Source organism: Mus caroli, unplaced genomic scaffold (genome assembly GCF_978045245.1).
Source record: "Mus caroli unplaced genomic scaffold, Mus_caroli_1 scaffold_5, whole genome shotgun sequence".
In the NCBI taxonomy this organism is placed as follows: domain Eukaryota; kingdom Metazoa; phylum Chordata; class Mammalia; order Rodentia; family Muridae; genus Mus; species Mus caroli.
The window spans coordinates 57,491,705-57,507,437 of record NW_028227260.1 but is presented as its reverse complement, the minus strand read 5'-3'; the positions used below and the strand labels follow the sequence as shown (position 1 = coordinate 57,507,437).

Sequence of the window (15,733 nt, the reverse complement as noted above, 5' to 3'; positions counted from 1 at the left end):
TTCATCCTTTCATCCTCCCATCTATCCATCCAAATGTGTATGTCTGTTTGTCTATATATTTGTGTGTAGGATATACGTGTATGTATGAAAGCTTGCATGAATACTTGTGGAGTTGATTGTGACAGACGGTCGGGGCCGGGCCAGAATGTGGGTGTATAAATGTTTGAATGTGTATGTTTGTGCACATTGGCCTGTATACAGCATCTTAATTCTTTTCCTTTCCTCCCTCTGGTTCACAAAGAGTTAACCGGTTTACCCAGAGAGGTTTCTGGCTGATTCATCAGAGAAAGGAGCACCAGCAATAAATCTTTTCACTTTATCCCCTGCTGTTTTATGATTTGGTGCTAAATAGTTTCTGCCTCAGAGGAACTCAGATAGGCAGGTTAGCTACTGCAGCTAAGCAACTTAGACTTAAGATAGGAAAACGTTTTATTATTATATGACAACCCTAAATACCTCATAGGACCAAGTCTTACCCCTGCTGACACTCCTCTTCCTCCTCAGCTTCCTCAAGAAGAACCAAACAAGAAAGAACAAAGAACAATCACCGGGGCTGCCTCCCAGTCCCCTGCAAGGAGGGCCAAAGGGAAGCTGGATGGAAGAGGGGTTGGGGAGGGGAGCAGGGAGAGGGCATTTCAGGTGTAGACAAAGCAGGGGAGAAAGGAAATTTGCAGGGAGGAGCACATCTCTAGGACTTGACAGAGAATAGTGGAGAGGGAGGACAAGGACTTTGGCTATGGGTGTGATTCTAGATGAAACTCCTAGAATTGGAGGATATGGATCCTGAAGTGGTCACTTCCTGTAGCCAGGCAGGACTCCCAGTAGAGGGATAGGACAGCAATATACATTCATAAAACCTTCCATGTAAAATGGGTCCTGCCTCCAAGATGTGCAGAGACTGATGGAATAGCCAACCAATGACTGGTCCAAACTGAGACCCATCCTATGGGCAAGAACCAATCCCTGAAACTATTAATGATATTCGGTTATGCTTGCAGACAGGGGCCTAGCATATCTGTCCTCTGAGAGGCTTCAGCCAGCAGCTGACTGAAACAGATGCAGAGACTCAGAGCCAAACACTAGGTGGAGTCTTATGGAAGAGTAGGGAGAAAAACTGAGAGATCTGAAGAGGACAGGGTTTCCTCAGGAAGACCAACAGACTCAACTAATGGGGACCCTTGGGGCTCTCAGATATTGAACCACCAAACAAAGAAGGGAGAAGCATGGACTGGACCTAGGCCTCTATTGTATGCATACAGTGTTACCCATCTCTTTCTCTCTCCCTCTCTCCCTCTTTCCCTCTCTCTCTCTTTTCAGTGAATTCTTTTCAGTTTTCCTCCAGAATTCTTTGGTCCATAAATTGTTTATCTTTAAATTAAAAGTAGTTTTTAACTGGTATATAAAATTGTATTTTTGAGCTATCATTTATTGCTTCAATCGTTCGTGTATTATATAATGTTTAAATCAAGATATATCAATAATTTCACTTATCTACTGTGAACGTGTTCCATATTATCTTTTGAAAATATACAGTACATAAGTTTTACCAATAATTACTGCCTCATTGGCATAGGCAAGGTAAAGATCCTCCCACCTCATCCTTCACTGCCTACAGCAGGCAGAACTGGTCCCACCTCTCACTGGCTGCAGCACTCAGGAGAGTGTCCCTCTGACTCTCATGGGCAGCACAGCAGAGCTAATGTGCAGACGAGATGATCCCCAAGGACATGAGAGCAGAAGAGCTGAGCCTGCTCCTTGCCAGCTGAAGCATTTGGTGAACTAATCAGAGCAGTGCTGGAGAGCTCGCCCTGGTGGTGAAGGCCCTGAAAAACTGGTAGGCTGATGAACTCAGCTATCTCTCAAGCCCTGATCCTGGGTTGTGAGTTGGCTCACCCCAACACATATTCCATTTATGATCTGCTGGAGTCTGTGAAGGGCCAATCCTGAATACCCTAAGGTGCCTCTCCATGGCAAAGGCAATAGTGGAATATTCAACAGGAGGAGATCCAAATGAGGATCCACTATTGATAGTATAACAGAAGCCAGAGGCCTCAAACCAGACCAATGACTACTCATTGCAATGAATATTTGCAAGTAAAGATGTATGGCCAAAAGGATACACTTTGTAACACACTGTGACACACTACACCTCCAGAAAAAATACTTTTGTTTAATCTGTCTGATTTTATTCTCTGTTGAGAGTGGAGGTTGCATGGGCTGAGGGGGGACATGAAGGGAAAGGAGATGTGTGGGATTGGGGTGCATCATGTGAAATTTACAAAGAATCAATCAATAAATAAAATAAAATGCCCTACATGTGTTTTGTTGTTTAGAAGTGTTTCTCCAAACCTTCCTGTCAGATTTCCCCTAATAATTTCAAATGTTATTTCATTTCTGGTTGGCAGTTAACATATTTTCAATTATTTTAATGGTTTCAAATGTTTTGAGGTTTGTTTTATAAATGGAGCAAATGGTCTAATTTGGATACATACTCTGGGGATACTGAATGCTACTCTTCAGTTTGAGGATGGAGTGCTTGTCATTAAGTGTAGAGTAGACCTTGATGACTGATGGCACTGTTGAGCTTGCCTGTACCCTTGGTAATTGTAACTTTACTTATTCTCTTAAATTCTGTGAGATATGCTGGTATTTCCAAATATAATTGGGGATTTTCTATAATTTCTTTATGTTACATTAATTTTTATTTCCCGTGATTTGCAATTTTACTGTTTGATGCAAGTATATGTGACTTGTATTTATCCTTGCATAGACTGGCTTTTTTAGTATGGAGTATTTAATGTCTTATATATATGTGTGTGTGTATATATATATATATATCTCCAATCTTTTATTTTCAACTTACACCAACATATACGATCATGTCTGAAGTAAATTCTTTATGGTATAGACAATATATATGGTTGAGTGATATTTCTAAATCTACATTGACAATCTGTTAACTAATTAGTACGTTTAATTTACCTTTAAGCTTCTTAAATTGTTAAAACACTATTAGAAGATTATTCTATTTTTTGTATCTGTTTTCTTCTTCTAACATTCTTGGATTGTATATAGTTTTCATAATCCCGCTTTATCTATAGTGTTCCTGAGTGTACCTCCTTGTATTTTAGTGATAGCTCTATGCGTTATATTTATATAATTTAATATTAAGCTAATTTCATTATAGCAGGAATCATGAAATATAGAAAATTAACCTCACTTTATTTCAGTTTATGTTTCATAACTTTCTTCAGCAGTTTTACCTAATTTTATAATCACATCTGACAGTACTATGTTTTTGCTTCAAACATAAAAAAATAATTTAGAGAGTTGAAGCTTATTGTTCTCGTGACATTTTTTTTCTTACGGTACTCTTTCTTCCTTCCTAATAATATTTCAAGGTTCTTCCAACTGTTTTTCACTGCTTTGTGCATCATTTTACTCTAATCTTTACTCTTTTAATTTTACTCTTTAGATATGTCACTGCTCTCTTGATGTTACCATCTAATTGTCTTTTTCCATGAACTTTGTGACGTTTTTATATGAGAAATTTTTATTAAAACCTGAATGTCTTTATTAGGGTGTTGTGAGACTCTTACATTTGATTTAAACCATTTGTTGCAGCTGGATTTCTAACACCACTTCAACAGAGGAAGTAAAAGATGCTACTACCTCTTCAGTGCTAAGTGAAGGCAAACATCCTGATTCCACCTTAGCCTCTTATGAGATCCAAAGAAAAGGATCCTCAATAGTGCTGGTTAGGAGTAACAAGTATAGCGCTTGAACAGGTAGATATCTTTTTTTTTTCTTTTTTTCTTTTTTTTTTTTTTTTTTTTTTTTTGAGGCAGGGTTTCTCTGTATAGCCCTGGCTGTCCTGGAACTCACTTTGTAGGCCAGGCTGGCCTCGAACTCAGAAATCCGCCTGCCTCTGCCTCCTGAGTGCTGGGATTAAAGGCGTGTGCCACCACGCCCAGCTGTAAATGTTTTTTTAAAAAAAGAAGGAAAAGCACTTGCCATCAAGCCTTACAACCATAGCTCAATCCTTGGGATCCACATGGAGAAAGAGAACCAACTCACACAAATAAGACAACGCTTATGTACAGCCATACATGTACACACATAAAAACACACAAAGTAACGTGTTGAATGTAAAAAAAAAAAAAAAATCACAGATCTTCTTCCAATCCTTCATACATATCTACCACACTGGCTAGAATGGGTTATAAATAGTCCACATGTAACATTCTCGAACACCATAAAGGGAGGTGGGTTTGTCTCATCACTGCTGATTGAGGGTAGAAAGCCTGTCTCTCCACAATCTCTTTCCTAAAATTACCCACCCTTTGGGTGTGAGGTCACCTCATCGATTCAAAATTTGAATGGTAGTATAGAATTCCATCTCCCTAAGTGGACTACACAGATAGTGAATTGTTGTCATAGATTAGTAACTGTACTGAAATCCTCCTGACAGGGTTTGTTTTTTTGTTTTTGTTTGTTTGTTTGTTTGGGTTTTTTTGTTTTGTTTCTTGTTTTTTGTTTGTTTGGTTTTTTTGTTTTTTGTTTTTCTTGTTTTTTGTTTTTTTAGTTTTTCAAAACAGGGTTTCTCTGTATCCCTGGCTGTCCTGGAACTCACTTCCTAGACCAGGCTGTCCTCGAATTCAGAAACCTGCCTGCCTCTGCCTCCCGAGTGCTGAGATTAAAGGCTTGTGCCACCACGCGCGGCTCTGATGGGGTTTTTGTAGTGCTGTACAGCACAGAAGCAGATCCGTACACCCAACCAATGGACAGAAACCGGAGACCCCTGGGAAAAACTGAAAGAAGCTGAGGAGAAGGGCAATCCTGTAGGAGGACCAGCAGTCTCAATTAATCCGGACCCCCCAATATCTCTCAAAGGGAGAAAATCTAGGCTTTTTACATGACTCTTGCTGGCAGATGTCTTTGTGGTGATCAGCTGTGGCACAGATCTATCATTATTATTATTATTATTATTATTATTATTATTATTATTATTATCCAATCGGTTTTTTTACAGTCCAGTCATTATCCCACTCCCAGTCCGCCCTCTGACTGTTACTCATCCCATTTGTCCTCCCCTGTCTCCAAGAGGATGTCCCCGCCCCCCGACCCCCTACCCACTCACTCCCCACCAAATCTCCCCACTCCCTGGGGCCTCAGGTCTCTTGAGGGTTAGGTGTCTATTCTCTGACTGAGGCCAGACGAGGCAGTCCTCTGCTGTATGTGTGTCGGGGGCCTCCAATCAGCTGGTGTATGCTGTCTGTTTGGTGGTCCAGTGTTTGAGAGATCTCAGGGGTCCAGATTAATTGAGACTGCTGGTCCTCCTACAGGATCGCCCTTCTCCTCAGCTCCTTTCAGCTTTTCCTAGGGGTCTCTGGTTTCTGTCCGTTGGTTGGGTAACTCAGCCACTTGTTGGGCCTCTTGAAGGGCAGATATATAAGTCTCTGCTGCAAGCTTAGCATATAAGCCCCAGTGGCCTAATGGATAAGGCACTGGCCTCCTAAGCCAGGGATTGTGGGTTCGAGTCCCACCTGGGGTGGTAGCGCTAGAGGTGGATTTTTTTCCTGCTTTACTTTGGTGATAAAAGAGTAGATGTTTGCTGAGACTTGTGGAGCCTACCCACCGGATATTACCTCATAAAGCTAAGACTTTTTCATCAACTTTTTTTTTTTTTTTCCGCAGTATCTGTTAGGATATATATTTAAAGTTTTTTCTTTTTTCTTAGTTTACTTTGAAGAGTTGAGTAAACAAATTGAAAGCCTTTGGGAGGGAGAGTTGGAGTATTGTCTTTTATACATTCTTCCAGTTAAAAAGGACCCCCCCCCCTGCCAAAAACAAAAAAACAAAACAAACAAACAAAAAAAAAACCAAAAAACCGGCGTGGTGGCGCACACCTTTAATCCCAGCACTCAGGAGGCAGAGGCAGGCGGATTTCTGAGTTCGAGGCCAGCCTGGTCTACAGAATGCGTTCCAGGACAGCCAGGGCTATACAGAGAAACCCTGTCTCGGAAAAAAAAAGAAAAGAAAAGAAAAGAAAACAAACAAACAAAAAAAAACCAAAAAAGAAAGAAAGAAAGAAAAGAAAAAAGAAAAGAAAGCCAGCCAGCCGGGCGGTGGTGGCGCACACCTTTGATCCCAGCACTCGGGAGGCAGAGGCAGGCGGATTTCTGAGTTCCAGGCCAGCCTGGTCTATAAAGTGAGTTCCTGGATATCCAGGTCTACACAGAGAAACCCTGTCTCGAAAAAAAAAAAACAAAAAAACAAAAAAAAACAAAAAACAAAAAAAATCCCCAAAACAAGAACAACAAAAAAGGACCCTAACCTGTGTCAGTTTGACATAAAACCACCCAGCACAACTGGATGTATTGGAGGTTATAAACTTAATTCCAAAACTTAATTCCAGTTATTATTAAATTTACAATAACACATAGATGAAACATGGACTGAGCATTATGTAATCTTATGGGAAAAGATATTGGTCTAGATTCCTTTAAACTAAACTTGGAACAATAATATGGGAAAACATGAAAAAATTAAATAAAATACTGCAAGTAAATTCTGTCGTTTTAAGGGAAATACTGTTAGTTTTAGAAAAATATTTAGAGATGTTTTAAAATTTAAATAATTTATATGTTATAGACTCTAATGTACTTACAAAGCACTATGATTTATATTTATGAAACAGAAGACCTTATATAGAACCAAAAGTTACTATCCTATTCAAACCCAATCTAATTAAATGTGACAGAAATACATTTGTGCTCAGCCTCCGACAGCTTTGGAACACTCTTAGGCATCATGCTGTGTGATCCACTCTATAAAATTAAAAACTACCAATAAAGTTTTCCTTGAATATCAATAGTAAGAGAAAACTCATGAAAGAGCCTTCTCTGTACCTTGGCAGGTGTATATACCTATATAATAATGAAAAAATGCTGGTGCCAACCTTGATCATATATGTGGATGATAAAGCTAATTCCTAAAGAACATTACAATATACTATAGAATAGTCAACCTAACTAAAGGTGTCTGTGTTGGTTTCTTAAGATTACACAGAGATATGAAGGAGTAGTGTAATCTTGACAGAGAATGTCACCTCTTATGAAGATGTCAAATGTGAAGTCTTATTCCATTAAAAACTGTGCTCCAAAAATTTTATTACTTGCCCAGGTGAAAATTTCACCTTTCAGAAGAGAGAGAGACACAAGAAATCTGACACTTGAAATTAAATTTTGATCATCAGGGGGAAACTAGTCAGTCACATGAAAGTGGTACTAATATTGAGAAACAGGTGTCATATCATGTTGATGTTTGTGATACTCAGCGAAGAAAATACTGGGAGACAGTCATACACATATCTATGTGCTTATTCGTAGTCATCTTAGAAAAATTCACATTTAATTTTGTCAAAACATATAAATTATGGAAGAAAGATGCAATGACTACAGAGTAAAGTCATCTAAAATCAAAAATTTTAAAAAAAGAATGATTGAAAGGGAAAATTGGGTGAATATATGTAACATTTGAAATGTAAATAAAGAAAATATCTAACAAAAAAAGGACAAAAGCTTGGAATACAAAAAAAAAAAAATGTTACGTTCAAAAACTAAAGAAAATCAACCGCTCCATTTTCAGCTGTAGATGGCTTGAGTTCCATACTTATAATGAATTCAATTGTTTACTCCCCTGTCGTGGGCAGTCTTTCATCTTTCTCACGCTGCTACTGAAACGCAATATACAGAGATTTTGTTTAGCCAGGATAAATTTTACATATAATTTAAAATTTAAATAATTCCTTTTAAAAAGATGGTTGCATTAGAAGGACTAGAGGATGAAGGGTGAAAGGCTGCTCGCTGGATGTGATATAGTTGTCACCCACAGGAACTCACGGCGGCCCTGGTTACTCACACATGATCAAGAGTTAAATAGCCAACATGGAGTAGGAGGGGGTCTCCTGAAGCCCCAACCCTACTTAAAGAGTTACTGACTTTGATGACTTCTGAAGGAGAGTCATTTTTCTATGGTGGGGATGGCCACTGGAAAATTTCCCATGCCCCAGTGGGTAACCCCACACATATGCATGTATGGGCATCACTAATTAGACTTGGTGAGTTATTTAAAAAAAAAAAGAACATGATGTTTGGAAGAGATACTGGGATGGTGGTGGAAGGGACCTGGGGGAAGGTAGATATGAGCAAGCTAAACCAGACATACAAGAGCTGGAGAGATGGCTCAGTGTTTAAGAGCACTTGACTATTTTTCCAGAGGTCATGAGTTCAAGTCCCAGTAAACCACATGGTGCCTTACAACCAACTGTAATAGGATCTGATGCCCCCTTCAGGTGTGTCTGAAGATAACTACAGTATTAATTTTTACAAAATTTTTACAATGTAGTTGGTGCACTTATGTGTCTTATCACTTTTTAAAATAGGTAAAGGCTATTAGACACATTTCTTATGGTATATCATACAACTTAAATCATGGTTTGACTTTTTTGGCTAACATCTTGTTAATATTTTGTCTACTAAAAATAACCAGCTTTATATTGGAAAGATAAAGGTACCAATAATTGAGGCATAAAAAATAATTCATTTAACAAGTAATTCCCATGCTATATTCTATGATCAAGTATGATTTAGAAAATTCTGGGATTGGAAAAATGAGCATACTCTAAACTCATTAAAGAATTACCTTATTAAATCACAGGTTGCTGGATCCCAGCCCCAGATTTACACTTATAGTAAATTCCCAAATGAAATTACTGCTCCTGACAACTAGTCTAAAAATAGGTGCTTCTGACATTTCTGGGAAGAATACAAAATAGCCTAATGTCAGTGGAAGAGATTTTGGCAATATCTTAAGAACAATTACTTGTGATGGTTAATCTCAATTGTGATTTTTATAAGATCTACCTGGGAGCCAAAAGCCTCCGACCATGCCTCGGGATAGGGATAGTATTTTGACTCAGTTAAATGAGGTTGGGAGACTCACTGTCGGTAGCACTCTTTCCTGGCCTAGATTCCTGTACTACATAAAAAAAGACACTGAGCTGAGAGAAGTCATCCATTATTCTGCTTGACTGTAGATACATACCATGATCCAGTCTGTGCTGCCTCAACTTTACCATGATGAGCCAACACATGTCCTTTCTCTCTTAAGTTGCTTTTATCAGGGTATTTTATCACGACAACCAAGACAGAACTTATTAAATCAAGAAATTCTAGTTCTAAATTTTTGTACTAGGGTAAATTGTATATAAGCATGGATATATAAACAATATAAAGTGTATGTATGAACTCTAACATTATCTGTGGTTGCAAAACATTGGAAACTATCAAAGCATAGGAGTTTAAATAAAGTATAAGAAGTACACGTAATGAAACATAAGACTGAAAATAAGAATGATACCTATAAGCTAATAATTTCCAAACTACATTAAGTGAGTATAAATTAGGGGACCTCTGCTTATCAAGAAAGGAAACTGTGTGTGAGTGTTTAGCTTTATATAAAGAACAAGCACCAGAAGACAAGTTTAGTTACTGTTACAGTTTGAATCTGAAATGGTCTCCATAGGCTCATGTTATCTCCAGCTTCTGGCCCCACGAAGGCTGTGTAGACTTTGAGAGGCAGGGCCTGGCTGACAGATGTAGGAGTTAGCCTCTGGGTGCCTTATCAGCCCCTGGTTCCTAGTATACCAGGATGTGAGAGGAGCTTTGGCTCGGATTCTCATTGGCACAAACTGAGATAATCAGTCATAGATTGAAATCCCTCTCAAACTATGACCCTTTTCTCCTTTCGGAGCTCTTTCTATCAGAGTTTGTGGTTATAGTAAGGCACAGATAAGTTACCTACAGGGAGTGTGTAAGAATACAATATAGGCAACACGTTTAGTATACTTATCTATGCAGTGGTAACCTTTCAGAACTATGTCATTTTCTGCATATCTACATTCTACAACAAACAATTAGCTTTAATGAACAGGTAACAGAGGTTAGTACAGAAACATCCGAAACAGAGATTAACTACAAATGAAAAAGTATAAACATACAAGAAACAGAATCAGAGAAGCTAAGAGAACTGCATATCACCTAGAGTTCTTTGGTCCTGAAGTTACATTATAGAAATAGATGAGAATGTTTAAGTATTCTTTAGGGACGAGTGAGATAGTATATGCATTTTATGAAAGCATATACATTTAAAATGGACATGGATATGTCTACTGTTTAATTTTCTTATTGATGTCATGAAATAACCATGATTAAAAACAACTTATGGAAGAGTTTATTTTGACTTACATTTTTAGAGGGGTGAGACCGTCATGGTGGGGAAACATGGAAGCAAGTGACAGAACATATTTCCTTCCAACATGGTTGTACCTCCCTATAACCTTCTCAAACAGTACTACTAATGCCTGAGCTCTGGGAATAATTTCTCAACCAAGCTACCATGATACAGAAAAGATATTTGGGTAGCCAAAAAGAAAATAGCTGCTATCTACCCCGTTCACCCTTATTTATGTATCACATTTCACCAGAAGTGCTCTAGCTCATTCCAATTTCAGTTCAAGTATCACTTAGGCATTTAACTCTACCCCTAGGAACTACGTATGAAGAAAAAAAGACCTGTTATTTTCATTTTGGAATCATATAGAGTCTCAAAATGGATTAATTTTGAAAGTGTGTTTGAAAGATGGAAAAAAGCAAAGCAAACCTAGTTCCATGAAAGGGATCAAGACATGAAGCCAAATAGTAAATTCTCTTTGAATGCTCAATACACGAGTTAGCATTTGTAACCGAAAGACTTTCATATACTTACTTTAACAAAATGGTTTAAGCCATTATTCCGTTCAAGGCTCCAAGACAAGGTTGTTACTTTTTTTTTTTTTTTTAAATCAGCCAAAGGTATTTCTTGAAATTTGGTATGCTTGTCAAATAACTATTTAATCTTCTATTCTTTTTTGCCTTTCCTATCAGGAGCTCAGATATAAATTTAATGCTCAAAATAAATTATCTCATAGTTGTAGATATTAGCATACCTATTGTTGTCATAGATGTTTTAGAGCTTCAATTTTAAAGCACCTTATTTGCCATTAAGAAAAAAACCTGTAATTTCTGTTTAAAAAGGAAAATCAACAATAGTATCTGACACAAAGACAGGACACATTTGTTGAGTAAAAAATGCACCTACAAAAAATAAATTTTGTTCAGAAATTGAAATAATCTGTTTTTTTAAATATGGTGTCTTGTTTAAAACTTTATAAACAAAATAATCTAAAATGTTTATGCTCAGAAAGTATATGGAATGTATCTTAGAGTCTTGAAGCAAAAGAAAAAGTCTAGTGCCTAATCTACACATAAGAAAGGAGATCTGGGGCTGGTGAGATGGCTCAGTGGGTAAGAGCACCTGACTGCTCTTCCGAAGGTCCAGAGTTCAAATCCCAGCAACCACATGGTGGCTCACAACCATCCGCAACGAGATCTGGTGCCCTCTTATGGAATGTCTGAAGACAGCTACAGTGTACTTACATATAATAATAAATAAATAAATCTTTAAAAAAAAAAAAAGAGAAAGGAGATCTGGCAGAGGGAGGGAGGGAGGAAGGGAGGAAGGGAGGGAAGGAGGGAAGGAGGGAAGGAGGGAAGGAGGGAAGGAGGGAAGGAAGGAAGGAAGGAAGGAAGGAAGGAAGGAAGGAAGGAAGGAAGGAAGGAAGGAAGGAAGGAAGGGACTTCAAAGTGGAAGGCTGCTCTGTGATTGGGTAGAGGAGGTTCTGTGATCCACAACAATCCTATAAAGAATATGAGCTGTACCTTCAGAAACAGGCCGGCAGCATCTTTAATAAATCTGTTTGAAGTAAAAAGGAGGACACCAAGGGAATCAATGAGACAACAAACTGCAGCCTGGTTGTTTTATCCTTTCACAAAGATTAAAACACTTAGATTGCTAGGCCTAAAATTTTTCCAGGAACTACTGACTAAAAATGTTCTCTCTTATTCTACATAAGAGAAACAAAAGCAGAGTTTGTTTGTTTGTTTGATTGAAGACAGCCAGGGGGAACGCAATTTCTACATACTTCCTCAGATTAACCTGGGGTGTGCAATGCTTACTTCCAAGACGCTGAAATAAGAGGTATGTGAAGATTTTGATTGCCACATATGAACTTTTACGTATGTACAAGTTGTTATAATGTCATATACGATGAATTCTTTTTCAGTTAAATTTTCTTTTTTATTTCTTCTAAGCATAAAAGAATTGGTCAGCTCTTGGAGACAAATAGATTCATGCTCCTACTGCAGAAGAACCTGTCACTTTACCTTGCAGATAAATGTATTCTCTTGAGGAGGTCTAAAGGATTGTACATTTTCATGCCTGTTTTGTTGTATTATTTCATTTTATACGGATGCTAGAAGAATCTTATAAGAAAAATAATAGTTTTGAAAATATCAAGGAGCATGTATTTTTAAACTCCTACTATATTTGGCACCCAACCTTGTGTATAAACACACATTCATATTCTTTCTCCCTCTCTATCTCCCTATCCCCACTCAATGAATTATATAATTTAGTTATGTATTTAATAAAAGAGGCAGGTTTACATCCATAAATGATCAAGCAAGGTCAAATATAAAATGTTAGAAAGTTACAGCCTTTTTATTTAGTACCCAGAGAATGCCAGTAGTTTAACATAATTTCTTGATAATTGTTGCTCACAGTTTTAACAGGAAGAAAAATAAATATAACTTTAGGTCATCTTTGGCATGTTGTAAATTCAAAAGGATAGTGATTTCTTTAGAAGCACTGTGAGGTAAAAGAACACTGTAGAATGCACTACTAAATATGATCTCACACAATGAAAAATGTAGTATAATGAATGAAAACATGTCAAAAGGAACAGCGTTTTAAAGAAAATATTTACAAAATAAATAATGGTATAAAATGTATAATATGAAAAATACAGCTTATAGAAACCTGGGGAAATTTCTCCTTCAATTTCAGATTTTAGATTTTTTTTTAAGATTTATTTATTTATTATATGTAAGTACACTGTAGCTATCTTCAGACACTCCAGAAGAGGGAGTCAGATCTCATTATGGATGGTTGTGAGCCACCATGTGGTTGCTGGGATTTGAACTCCGGACCTTCAGAAGAGCAGTCGGGTACTCTTACCAATTGAGCCCCAGATTTTAGATTTTTAAGTATCTGTGAAGTGAATCTATATACAATCTCTATTTACCAGCATTTCTGTTGAGGAGTGCAGTGATGTTCTAGTGACTATTAATGTCTAAATCAGAACAATAGCTACAAGAATTACTAAGTGGAAGTGTCAGAAAATGATTTTTTTAAAAATATGGCAGTGGCAAACTATGCTCTTTGCATAAATCCTGGCTAACACATGACCAGTAATATTACTTCTGTTTTGCTACATACTATTTTTCCCATTTATATTATGGGAGATAATACAAGATAAATTCTCATTCACCAGCCATGCTCAGGTTTGGATATTTAATTAAAAGTTTATGTATAACTTTTGAAAGTGCCAATTTCTTCCTAGATTACTTCCTGGTATTCAAAATAATTTTACTATAGTAAGAAAAGCTTATACTTTTGCTATAAGTAGTGTGTATCAGTTTTAGAAACAACAAATTTTAAGTGAGAAAATATAATCTGAGCAATATTAGTTGATAAAAGGAAAATGGCAACAAATTGGTCAAATGTCAAATATTAATATATATACATATTGATATACTCTCTAGAATTGTCCCACGTAAAACTTGATGTTTAAAAACTATTTTCCAAGAATAACTAATAATTATAACTCAACAAAGAACAAGCAAAACAGTCATTCCCAAGACTGTGCTGGCTGTGGTTTAGAAACAGGAATATAGAATAAGCCTTTACTTGGTATATGTACAGAGACATAGACTTCTGTACATTTATCTCAAATTTTTTTGCTAACAAGTAACTGAAACATAATTATTTTCTAATATAATGAAGGCAATCTTAAATTTTTTTGTTACAAAAGTAGTTTTCTTTTGTAATTTTCTTCATATTTCAAAGAAACATGTGCTCATAATATAGGATATACTGTGTAGAGGACTTCCACATATTAGCTATCATACTGAATTTTTGATTATCAAACAGTATCATAGTATACAAATTATAGACTAGACTCCATTCGATTATAACACTAAAAGCAGGAATAGTGACTCCATGAGCATAATAGAGGTGGCAAACGATCACTATGAATGGATTTACGGTCCTACAGGTAACACAGTACTTAATCATTCAAATCATCTAAGCAATCACTGATCTCAAGATAAACACGAAAACTTCCTTAAGAAGCACTGAAAAGGAAAAAAAAAACAACCACTAAATAAATTTAATCATAATTATAAAATCTGGATTTATTGCAGCTTGCATTATTACTGTAAAATAATGTAATAAAATGATCTCTGGATCCTAAAATCTAGACAGAGAGTATAGATCCATGTACAGCTTTCATTTGAATTTTTCTGCTTTTTTTCTCTATTAATACAATTATGGGTTGAATAAAAGTCCTTATGGTATTCACTACTTATTGTGAGAAATGAAAATACAGATAAATTTGAATGTAACAACATGTAAAGAAATGACCACCAATACCTTTCTCCCTCTACAACACTCTGTTATAGAGAGGTATATTTTCATTATATAAAAAAGCTTGGAATATATTAGACAAAGTATAGAATGCATGGAAAAAAGGAACTCTACAACTAGGAGACATTTTACTGAATGGCTTGAATCTGAGAACTTCTGAGTATATTCTTTAATCCAGAGAATTCAACAAAAACTGAATTTAAAACTAATTGCATTTGATTTGATTGTAACTCCTGCAACTAGAAACGCATTTGCTTAATAGCATTCTTCACTGGAAAGTGCTAATTCTCCACTATCCACTAATAAGAAAATGTGCATTAATTTAGTGTTACAGCTTTTGTTGTTTTGTTAGCTGAACTCTACTGTTCTGAGATGGAAATCTTGTTCTGAAAAAAAGAAAAGAGTAAAGTCCTTTTGGAACACTGAATCCTTCTGAGGATTTGGTAAGTCTTAATGGTGAAAAACTGTTGTGAGGTAGTCAAGTAGGATAGTAGAAGGGTTTAGAAATCCAGATGAAGAGAATGAATGGACAAACTGCCTAATTTAAAATACAATTTCCCAGTGTGCCTTCAGGCAGTAAGCTGTTGTTTTCTTTATATATTAAGGGTCTCTTCTAGTTAGGATACTATTAATCAAGTGTTACAAATGAATTTCTATGGGCAGTTATTATTTTAACAGGTTTCAGTGGGGAAACAAACACCAAGCATCTGTTAACTTTGTGGGTTGCCAAACAAATGAAATCACTCCAACCTACCCCGGGTCAATACCAGGAAATCAGAAAACAAAAAACAAAAACAGATAATAAAAAATTACGCATCCCTAACAAAATAGATTAAAAGTTTGAGAACAGAAAATCAGGCATCAGCACCACTTTCTACTTTTCTTGCAAATGGTTTCCTAATATGTTAATATCCACTTCCAGATAATGGATTCTTAGTCTACCTTAGCAGACCTAATGTTTTTCTCTTTGAGAAAAATAAGTTCAATGTCCTCTCCATCCAGAACAGTAAAATACCTCAAAGTTTTACCTCAAAAATGGGCTGCTGTTAAATACTACCAAAGAGTACAAAATAAGTGATCATGA

The 15,733-nt window shown here is 36.6% G+C and overlaps 1 non-coding gene across 1 annotated transcript; it reads left to right on the top strand.

The window, feature by feature from the left end:
- The first annotated feature begins 5,481 nt into the window (after positions 1 to 5,481).
- On the top strand, positions 5,482 to 5,554 carry Trnar-ccu (transfer RNA arginine (anticodon CCU)). Its single transcript has one exon. It is a non-coding gene; the product is annotated as a tRNA-Arg (tRNA).
- Positions 5,555 to 15,733: the final 10,179 nt, after the last annotated feature.